Genomic DNA, 12,106 nt, shown 5'->3' with positions numbered 1-12,106 from the left:
ATACTGGGGCATCAAGCCTTGGCAGAACCAAGGGCCTCTCTTCCCACTGATGCCCAGCAAGGCCATCCTCTGCTACACATGCAGCTGGAGCCAAATAAATAAATAAATAAATAAATAAATAAATAAGAAGAATATAATCAAATAAATAAATAAATAAGAAGAATATAATCAAAACCTAGCCCATTCATGAAAACTAAAGAAAATTAATAATCCAGGTGTTTACATAGCAAGAATAGATAGCCCACATATGGATCCATGAGAATGTGGAATGTTATAGGTTCAGAAATTTGACAGGGCAAATGCAATCGTAATCCCAAGCATGGGCCTCTAAATCGAGACCTTTTATAGAAACAATCACATCATAAAATAGCCTGTGTCTATTGTGAGAGAAGTAGGGAAGAGAACCCACTGGAAGTTATATTAGTAACAGTCCATAAAAAACAAAGTTCAAGCTCTACAGAAGCCCAGGCATAGTCAATAGCCCAGCATATGATAAGGATTGTGTTTGGATTCAGTGGTGGGGGGGGGGGGGCATTCAAACCTCGATCTCAAGAAACTGATTTGGAAAAAGGAACTGGGTTGAAACAATAAAGTCGAATTCGCACATAATCAAAATGTGAGTCAATTTTAATGAAAAGATAAAGTAGTAGAGGAAAACTAAACATAACATTAGACAGAAAGTAATTTTTCCGAGTGGAACCTGCATAGGAAAATGTTGGCATACAGCATCTGCCGTGCATGAGTCCTTTTATGGGATCTCAAGATGCCTAATTTCTATATGAATGGAAGGGAAAAAGAGGGAGGGAGAGGGAAGGAAGATGGGATGGAGGGAGGGAAAGAGGGAGAGGGAGGAGGAAAGGGTAGAGGTAAAGATGGAGTAAGGAAAGATGCAAATCTGATTTTGGAGTCTCTCTTTCCCCCCACAAAAGGGCTGCCTGAGCATTATACAACAAAAATCTCTGTGCTCATATGCAACAGGCTAATGTCTCCATGTCATCAAGAGGCTGGGGAAGATGAAGAATCCAAGACCAGGACAGTAGCGGTTAAGAGTGTGTGCTGCTCTCGCAGAGGACATGAATTGGGTTTACAGCACCCAACTCCTGAAACTCCAACTCTAAGAGGTATCTGATGCCATCTTCTGGATTCTGAACCACCTGTAGTCACGTGTACATATCCACACAGACGTACACATAAGTTAAAAATAAAAATAAATCTTTGAAAGTAGGGTTCAAGACCAAGCTAGGCTACAAAGCAAGATGCTATCTCAGAAACAAATAAAAATTATTTTTAAAAAAAACCTATTAATGAAAGCTGAACACAGAAAAGAGCTGGCAAGTGGGAAGGTCAGCCTAGTCTGCTGAATGAGACAGAAAAGGAAAAAAGGAGAGAGTGGGGGGAGAGAAGAGATCGAGGAGAGAAAGAGAAGGGAGGGAAAGAGAGAGGAGGGAGAGAAGAGAAAGAAAATGACCCCAAAATAATTCCCCACTAAAGATATCTCTCTCTCTCTGTCTCTCTGTCTCTCTCTGTCTCTCTCTCTCTCTCTCTCTCTCTCTCTCTCTCTCTCTCTCTCTCTCTCTCTCTCTCTCTCTCTCCAAAACTCTCCCCAAGCTGAGAGTTGTATTTGGATGAGAAAATGGAATAGAGATGGTGAAAAAAAAATTAGCTTTACCTGATTCTCAGGGAGAATGTGTTCATATACTGTTTATTAAATCTGTATATTTCAATTCAAGGTGTAGCCATTTTTTTTCTTCATGAGCTACTGAGCCATATTTGGGTTTTATGACCACTAGGCATGCATTATCTAGGCAAAATTTAAAACCACCTGGAAAGATCAAGGTTACATTTGGGGCTCTGGTTACACCAAACTCACAAGAAAACAGGCTATCTTAAGAATCCTCAGAAGAGCTAGTTCCAGGAAACTTGACAATAGGTAAGAGAGATCTTATTCTGGGTAGATAGGAAGGTGAGTAAGATAAACAGACAGCCAAACAGGTACATGGGTGGGTGGATGGATGAAAAGAGGAAGGAAGAAGGCCTAGATAGATGAATAAACATAATAGTTCTTGTCTATATGTGTTAAAATATGCATCACACATTGGCAATGGCCAATGGGACCCAGGCTAAGCACCAGATAAGAAAACTCACTGTTTTTATAGCATGTGTCCTTGTCCCATGATACAGACCGAAATGTCACAGAAACCATTTTATCCCAAGAGGCCCTGTGCTAAGTACTATCAACATCAACCTGTTTCTAATCGGGACTCTGAAATCTAGACTGTCTCCTCCAGGGAATACAGGCATTGACTCCTGCAAACACAGCTTTATTGCTTGTGAATCGTGTTGAGTTTGTTGAGGTTATGGAGACCAACTGGTTGAACACTTCTCAGGCACTGTGCCCCCACATACAGTTTGACAACTATTTGTGTGATGTTAGATGTCACAGGTAACCTAGAAATGACTCAACATGTAAGAATTGTAGGGCAGGATGTGTGGGGGGGTGATAGAAGGAACATGTGATTTTAGGACAATTAAACTACTCTTTGTAGAATATTATGGTGGATATACGTATAGATAGAGACTAGAGCTGTGGAGCAAAGCAAATGATTTTCTCTTAATTTGCTTCCCAAGGGCATTACGTCACAGCCACAGGGAAAGCAGACATATAGGGTAAGTGAAAATGTCTGTACAGATCACTTAGGTTTTTTTTTTAATGATTCCAAAACCACTCCCAAAAAGTGTGCTACTTACAACCTAAAAAATTTTTATTTTGCACTCTCTGACACGAATTACATGTATTTCCCCATGATGATTCCTGATCCTTTCCAATGCCCTACCTTCATTCTAACGCAGTGAACAAAAAGTCATTCAGGAAAGAGAAACTGAGTCAGAGGACACAGCGATGTAGGATCGTGTGATGAAGAGTATGTCACGTGTCACACCTCAGATCTCTGTCGCCACAATGCAGAATAGTAATATTCAGTCAAACACAATTGTCTCCCAGAATGCCTGGTCAAGGGACTGGAGAGATGGCTCAGTGGTTAAAAACACTGACTGCTCTTCCAGAGGTCCTGAGTTCAATTCCCAGCAACCACATGGTAGCTTACAACCATCTGTAATGGAAATGCCATCTTCTGGTGTGTCTAAAGACAATGACAGTGTACTCATACACATCAAATAAATAAATAAATATTTTTTAAAAAAGAATGCCTGGTCAAGTGCTCAAAGTTCTCTTAAAATAACCCAACGCTCTACCCAACTAGTCTTACCAACCACATCTCTTAGAAAAACACCACGTAGGGTGAAAATGACAATGGACATTTTCCAAATAAAATACTGGTTTCTAAAAATAAAAGTTATCCTGGTTTTCTATTATAAACACTAGTCTGCTGGCAAATGGTCATATAGGTGCGGTTATTACAGGAGGTGGTTGGTGTTCCTATCTTTGAGAGATTGTTGGTGCTTTATTTTTTGTTTTCCTTTGTCCCCCACAGGCCATGGTGCTGACTTTCTCTTCAGGAAAACACCCAGGTGTCTTCAAATAGATTTCTCGACCAAAAGAAATGTGAGTTTAGGCTCTTTGAAATCTCTTTCCCTAGTCCACACCCCCCATCTGCCCATTTGCATAAGGGACAGACCATGCTCAATCCAATTAGCACAGTTCTGTTGCACGCTGAGGTCCCACCATTTTACAACATGACAGAGGGTGTTTTAGTCAACGACTGCTACACTGCAACAATCCCCCCAAATGAGGAGTTTAAAACTACAACACCTTATTATTTTCCATGGGTCTGTGGGTTAATTTGGCAGCTCTGATCATAACCAGAATGCTCTTGTGGTTAAATTTAGCTGGAAAATGTATTCATGATTGAGTTCAACTGTAATACTGGCTAGGCCAGGCCTCACTGTGTAAATATGATCTTCGGGTGCTTTTCCAAAAAAAGAAAGAAAGAAAGACCAGCTTTCTTTGCTTTTCTTTTAAGACACATAGGTTCAAAGAGGGTGTGATTCAGGACACAATTGACAACCAGGCCTCTGCTTGCAGGACACTTGCCAGTGTCCTATGGCCCAAAGCAAGTCAAATGACAAAAATTAGTGTAGGCTAGACAAGGGTTACACTAGGCATCACTATCAGAACATCCCTATACATTCACGGTTATATAGCATTTTCTCCTAGTTGAAACACTGCCTCCTAGAGGTAAGCTGAGGAAGCAAAAAAGAAATCTCACTAGCCCCAGGAAGTTCCTAGAATCGAAAGACTTCACAGTTCTACAAACAGTAACAGCTGCTAAGGAAGAGTCTCTGACAAGCGAGCTCCTAAGAGACACAAGAAGCTCAAGAGTCATCAAACATGTGTGGGTGGGTTTTTTTTTCATGATGCAGCAGCCTTAGAGGATACCCATGCTCCTGTTAGCAACCCCTTACCCACACTCCTTGAGCATGTAAAACTCATTAATACTTGTAAAATTTCACAAAGCCACAAGTCACTAAGCCAAATTTGAGTAGAATCCTGTCTTTGGTTTGCCATCGGTGCCCTGCATAAGATGAATAAAATTTCATTCATCTCTCCCGAAGAAAAGCCACATACAACTATCTACCTGATAGTCTACCCCAAAGAGCAGAAAAGTCAGTGGACAATGATTGAATCTAGAAGTGAGGTCATTCCATGACGACTGTACATCTTTAGCCTAAAAATACCAAAAAAGTATCTGGCAGTAGCTCTTTTGGGTCTTGGCTCCAAGGAGATCAACAAAAAGAAGAAACAAATGTTGTGACAAATACGGCTGTGGTCATGTGCAACCAATCCACTGCATGAACCGTGCCTACCGTGTGCCCAAGTACGAGACCATCAAAAAGTCTGTCATTCAGAACATTGTAGAAGCTGCTGCTGTTGGGGACATATCTGAAGCAAGCATTTTTGATGCTTATGAGCTGCCCCAGCTCCATGTCAAGCTGAATCCCTGTGTGAGTTGTGCTATTTATAACAAGATGGTCAGGAATCAATCTCTTGAAGCCCAGAAGGACCAAACACCCACACCAACTGTGATCGTCTTAGTTGTCAGTTAGACTGGACTTCAGAATCACCATGGAGACATACCTGGAAGCATGTCTAGAAGGGGGTTTCCCAAAAGGTTTAACAAAAGGGGGAAAACTTATCCTGAATGTGGGTAGCATCAATCCATGTGCTGTCTTCCCAGATTGAGTAAAAGAAGGAAGTGAGTCCCAGGATTTATCATTGTCCCCTCCCCTGTGGGTGTGATGTGACTGCTGTTTCAGGATCCTATCTTCATGTCTTCCTTTCAGTGATGACCTATATACTCATACTGTAAACCAAAATACACGCTTTCCACCTTAAACTGTTTTGTATCACAGTGATGATATGACATATATATATATATATATATATATATATATTCTAACCTCGTTTTATAGGTTATAAAACCAGTGAACGGAGGGATTAGCAAGCAGCAAAAAAGTAAGTGTTGATTCAAGTCGTGTAACTGTGATTGCAGAACCTGGTCTGTAAATGTCTGCCAACTGCCCAAGTGGCTCAGAAGAAGATTCATTTTGACAAAGTCTAGAAAAAAGGCTCACTGTAGGCTGTTTCATAAATAAACAGTAACTCTAAGTCTTAAGGTTACGATCTACTACTGGCTTTTGAGAATTTATCTGAAATCTCTGACTTTTTCTTGCTAATTATCCCATCCTCTGAGAGAGGCACATACATGATTTTATCAACCCTAAAGGTCGTCATTGTTACCTTCTGAGGACTCTCAACAGGACTGTGTAGAGTACACATTAACCTATATATAAGAAACAATCCAAGAATTATTTCTAAGTCAATTTCTTCGCCTCGGCTAAAACAAAAGCCTGATTCTCAAAAGTATGTAGCAATGTGTTCAAAGTCATAAATTATAGATCATATTGATGTTGATCTGAGCTCAGCCCCTGTACTGAGGGTAGTAGAAACAGATGAACTTGGGTGAGGAACCCCACTGACTTAAGCTCTTGTATTTTCATTTGTGTTATGTATTTTTACCAAAGGAAGAAACACGTAAGAATAAGTGTTGAGTTAAGAGAAGCATAAATACTTGGCAGAATTCGTCACGTATTGTACATTCTCCGTATTGCTACAATGCCATGCGCGTGGGACTTGCTATTGCCCTCCACTGCAGGGCGAATATTTGAGGGGCTCATTACGACCTCAGTCAACTCAGACACACACGACTCACTAACGGAAGAAGAACAGAGCAAATGGCTTAAACAACCGCAGTCTCTTCCCCACCACTGTGGAGGCTGCAAGTCCATGATGTTAGGATGTCAGCCTGGTATGTCTCACTATGCCTTCCCATGGAAGGCTGAGAGCAGGTCCCACCGGCTGCCACTGTTGCTGATGGTAGCAGTGGTGGTGACAGTGATGTGACAATGACCGTGATGATGGGGAGGAAGAGGATCCACCTTCTTCCTCCCAGGACTCTAATCCCATCATAGGGAGTTCTACCCTCATGACCTCATCTAGAGATAATGACTGCCCAAAGGCTCCACCAGCAAATACCATCACAGTAGAGATTAGAACTTCAACGTATGAATTTTTCAGGAGGTACTGACATTCCGTTCATAACACATGCAAATTCCTCCAGATGCTTTAAACACCGTCACAAGCAGAAGAGAACCCTGAAATAAAATGTAAAGCTAAAATAATGCCTGCAAATTATCTTTTCAATTCTCTGATGCACTTAAGATGTCAAGGTCCGAGAAAGAACAAAATAAGGCTTGGGAAGTAGATCAAAAAAAAAAAAAAAAAAAAAAAAAAAGAGTAGCTTGAGAATCCATTAGAATGCATTTCCCCCAGAACATGAAAATTACAGTCTTCCTAATCAAGTCTGCTTTGAGATTTTATTTTTTTCCACTTATATTCACCAAGGGTGAGCTGCTGCGAGCCAGAACTGGTCTAAACCCACACACATTCTCCCACCTTCTACTTTAATGACCTTAGGTGAGTCTCTTAATCACTGTCTCCCTCTTTGCCTCATTTGTAAAAAATGAGACTCACATTCCTACCTCCAAAAACGCCTGTGAAAACATTATGTGAGTCAGTGTGGGTAGAAATGCCATTTGGCATAGCATGGCCATGGGTTGACTCTTTTCTCTGTCTCTTTGATTGGCTTTTCTTTTTCAATAAAACAAACTACCTTCAAAGCAATAGCCACAAGAAAATCATTCTTATTGAAAGCCTGATCATTAACAAATATGCTTTTATCTAAAGCTATACATTAAAGGATTACTTTTTTTTTGCAAACCTTAACAGTATAATTAACAATTCCTTCAAAACATGGGGCAGGAGGCCAGCCAGACATTTCCCATTCAATAAACACCACTGTGCTCTAGGGATTAATTATTAGGTTTTATATCTACATTAAAATCAGAAATTGGATGAAAGCCAAGCATCACCCCCCCCCCCAGTTAGGTATCCAGCAGGTAACCCACAATACACTTGGCACCAAGACCACTGTGTGGGCTTGATCCACTCTCTACTACTGAAAGCTGCAAGTTACAGATGGTCCTTTCTTCTAGTCACATACCAGGTGATGCCAGTAGGGCTCTGGTAGCACATCCCTATCCATGGCGCTCTTGTTTACAAATGAAAACATTCTGCTCCGAAGATGAGCCACCTCCCCCTCCCCCTCAGTCCACTGTAAACTATCTTTCGATGCTGAATCCCTCCACAAACGACCCCCATATCCTCTCTGTTAATTCTGGACGGAGCAAGGAGAAGCACAGAATGGGGGCTGTTGTGATTGGCCATCAACGTCCATGTCTCTCCTCTTACCATAAAGTGTTTTTCCAAACTGTCAGTGGCCATCCTCTGGAAGGTCATGAAATACCAAGTCTGAGCCGCTATTTATTAATGGCTCACCAGGTAACGCAGCATAGCATAGCAGGATACGTCACAGTTTTCTGTGAATCTTTTATGTCGTGGGCATGATGGCATGGCCACGTAAAAAAAATGAATTTGAGAGAAGAGCCTGTTTAAAAGTCGGAGGTATAGCCTTCCAGTATGCCTGTCAGTAGCTCTGGCATTGACAAGGAGCGTACTGTATTTCTTGGAATGCTCTACAAGAAGATTCCAGATGACACTTGAGTTTAACCAGTCAGATGCCTAATTGTTAGATCTGGATGTTGGCAGGGGTCAGTACCACAGCTCCTGCTGTTGGACATGTGGTAGGCACATTTGGTTTTCCATGGCATCATTTAGCAGAGAGTATATATAAGGTGTGGCCAATAAATTTGTGGTCCCTGAGAGAAAAGGTATTCAGCATGTACTTCCTGGCTCAGATACCTGTAGATCCAGTATGCGGTATCTGGAATCAGCAACAAGAAAGAAGACTCTGGAAAAGGTAGCTCCAGATCATGTGCCATGTGGTTCTATATCACTGGCTTCCTGTCTATTCCCATCCTTCTCTGTGCACTTGGCAATGTCCATGGTTAGCTCAATCACACTTCTGCCCATCAGTCCTCAGGGGATTCTTGGTCTACACCCTATGACAGAGCTCTTCTTGCTTGTCCTAATGTTAAGTACCACCTGTTGCGTACTGTGAACTGTTACAACCACAGAACATTCAAAATGAAGCTGCTGCGTGGTGGTGGTGCAATGCCTTTAATACCATCACCCAGAAGACAGAGGCAGGAGGATCTCTGTGAGTTTGAAGACAGCCTGATCTACATAGTGAGTTCCAGGACAGCCATGACTACAACAGAGAACCCCTGTCTCAAAAAAATTAAAATTAAAAAAAAAAAACAAGGCTCATCATATATTCAACACTGAGTCTACACTGAGGTCGCCGTGAGGCTATACGCATGCTGCTGAGTGTTCATGGCCAGAGCTGGAAGGGGGAGGGGTCATTGAAGGTACCTAGATGGAAGGCTTGTTCAAGCCCACTTGTCTATTATGAACCACTCCCCAAATGTGAGGACAGAGACTGCACCCTTTAGCAATCTAATGCTATCTTGAGGCACCTGGACCACTCCTTTGGGCTTTATGGAAAAGACCAGAGGGGGGCCACCCTAGGGGATATGATGAATGATGGATGGGGTGGAGAGCCTTCACTGCAAATACATCACCCTCATCTACTCCAACTATAAGAATGGTGAGGGTGACTATGCTAGGCCCTGCCTGGGCATCTGAAATCTTTGAGACCTGCTGTCCCAGAAACAGAGAGGCAAGGCCTTCACTGTGGTTGACCAGATGTCCTTTGCCAATTACAACTTTCTGGACCTGCTGCTGGTCTACTGAATCCTGGCCCCTGGTGTCCTGGACAACATCTCCTGATCTCTACCTACGTGGCATATCCCAGTGCCCGGCCCAAGATCAAGACCTTTCTGTTCTCTCCCAACCATGTGAACCATTCATCAAGAGCAACAGCAAACAGAAAGGAGACAGGAAAACACACACACATACACATACACACACAAACACTAACAAAATAAATGGTTATTTTTTTGGTTCTCGACCTTATACTAAAACTTAGTTAAGAGTCCCCATGGAGATTTGTGGAAGAAGCAAATATAATTTATCGCCAATATTTGTGTTTCACTGATTAGGGGCACTGTCCTGAGTGATGGAGGGACAGTTAGAAGACTCAGAAAACCACTTGACAGATGATACCAAGATGATTTATTGTCTTCAGGCCTAGATTCATAGAGGATGAATCTATCCTGAGTCAGGTTTCCTGAAAAGACTGTTAGGCAGAGGGTTGGTTGGTCAGCTGCAGACAGAAAAACCAAACTTGTGAGAGAGTGGAGAGGCCAGGCTTGCTAGGGTGTGTGATTGCAGCAGAGGTATAGCCATTTGGTGCTGCTTCTGTTGCTGGGATAAAATGTGCTGATAACAAGCAACTGTTGGAAGGAGAAGCCTATTTAGCTTACAATTCTAGTTAAGTCCATTGCTGTAGGGAACTCACAGTGGATGGAGTTTAAAGCAGTTTACACAGTAGCCACAGTTGGGAGCACAGAGAAATGATGCCTGTAGGCTTGCTTGTTTATTTGCTAGCTCCTCTCATATGGTTCAGGACACCCTTCCTAGGGAATGGTGCCACCCACGGTGTGCTGGCTCTTCCCTCATCAGTTAACAAGGCAAACAGTCCTCCACCTGACAATCATCTGATCTAGATGATTCCCCAATTGTGACTGTGTTCAGAGTACTTCTAAGCTGGGTCAGGTTGACAACTACAGCTAACAACCACACAGTCGTCTGGCAAAAGAAAGGTCTAAAGCTGAGAGGACCTTCCAGAGCATCCTACAGTGAGGGACAAAAGCCAACTCTGTGTGTCTCTATATTACCCATTCACCAGATGAGAGCTATCCTTGTAAAGGTTCTGTGAAAGGACAAAACGTATGTCCTTGAAAGGCACTTAGATGTGGGTCTCCAGAAGCCAGCAGCTCCGGCATATCTAGAATTAGAAGTTCAGGGTCAGGGATGTCACTCAGAGGTAGAAACACTTGCCTAGCTCACTGACAATGTGAGGGTTCCTTCTTACCTAAGGAACCCTCACTTTAATGTCTAATTTCATCTTTGTAGGACATTCTCCCTGTGTTTGTGCCCATAACGTTCATTTAGAAAGCCATCTTTTTATTCGTTACATTTATTCTATGTTATTTCTCTCATACATTCTAAATACAGCTTCCCCTCTCCCCACTCTTTTCAGCACCCCGACCCCTTTTGCCCAGATTCACTGCCCTGAAAGCCTGTTTCCTAAACTACAAATAGAGTATGTTCTTTACCCTTCCGCCTTGGAGAAAGTCCCAGGACCCTGGGTAGAGAGAGTGCCTCACGTACACATTCACAGATCTCTCCGTGAGTCACTGTTAGTTCGTCAAGAAGTGTCCCCCTTGGGTGGAACCAAGTGGCAAGGTGATATCCATAAGCTCCCCTGGAAACTGTCTTTATTTTTAATCAGGGATCACACTACTCACATCCTCACGCAATCATCTATCAATACTTTATTTTTAAAGTGGGGTCACATTTACAGACACTTGGGGTTATAACCTTAGCACCTTTTGGCCAAGAAACCTTTCAGACCCAGAAGAAGTAACATCCATTTCACAGATGGAGAGAAGGCACAAAGAGAATGCTTCCCTGACATCATGAGGCTAGTGCAGTCAAGTTTTTTTAAAGGACAGGCAGAGGACAGACTCCTGTAAAACATTCTCATTCAGGAGACAGGCACAATATGCCACCGTTGTGGGCTGGACCAGTGACACGTGTCTTTTCTGAGGGCAGTCCATCTATAGGTTTGTTACCGGTGCATTTGTTCATCAGGGGCACCCTATGTTCAAGAGTAACTGAATACCCAACCATGGTCTCCAGAAGAGACTGAGGGAAGGAGAGCCAAGACCCACCAAATGTGGGAACAGAAACAGCAAGACTCAATACCTAGAATGCACTAGAAAACATGAACAAGGGGACAGGCCATAATAGCAGAAGCCTGAGGTGGCGGGAGAAATAGGAAGATGTGGATAGGTAGTGGGTGAAATAGCAGGACCAGAATTGAGAGATGAACAATCATGACAGGACCAAAGGTCTGACTTAAGACAAAGAGCTGCCCAAGCCCGTCATGAGGTCCTCTAACCCTAAGGCAGTCTATTGGCATCCGGTTTCTACAGCATCTGAATGTTTTCTACAAAGCTCTGACAAGGTCAAGCATCCCACATGTGCTCATATCCCCCACTTCACCTTCTGTGAATCTCTCATCTTAGATCTCTGCAGAGATCAAGGGCTGTGGATTCAGGATGCCACTTCACCGTGATGTCATGGGTACTTTCTCCAGCCTCATTCAGTGGGGCAGCCAAGCCAGCAGGAACACTGGGATTAGTTCAAAGTTGAGGAAAGAAGAGCAAGAAAAGAAGTCGGTGGTCTCAGGAAGACAGTGACTAGAGAAATGAGCTGTAAGGTCTAAGCTGGCTTCAGGAGGAGAGAAGACTGGCAGGGAAGGGGAAATGGAGTGACTGGGAAAATAGGGTATAAAGAACAGTTAATTCCAGAGTATAAGGTGAAGGGCTAGGGTGGAGAGGTGGTACAGATTTTAATATTCCAATCAGTATAGGCTGC

The sequence above is a fragment of the Micromys minutus genome, assembly GCF_963924665.1.
Source record: "Micromys minutus genome assembly, chromosome: 30".
NCBI lineage: Eukaryota > Metazoa > Chordata > Mammalia > Rodentia > Muridae > Micromys > Micromys minutus.
This window is presented reverse-complemented; position numbering follows the sequence as displayed.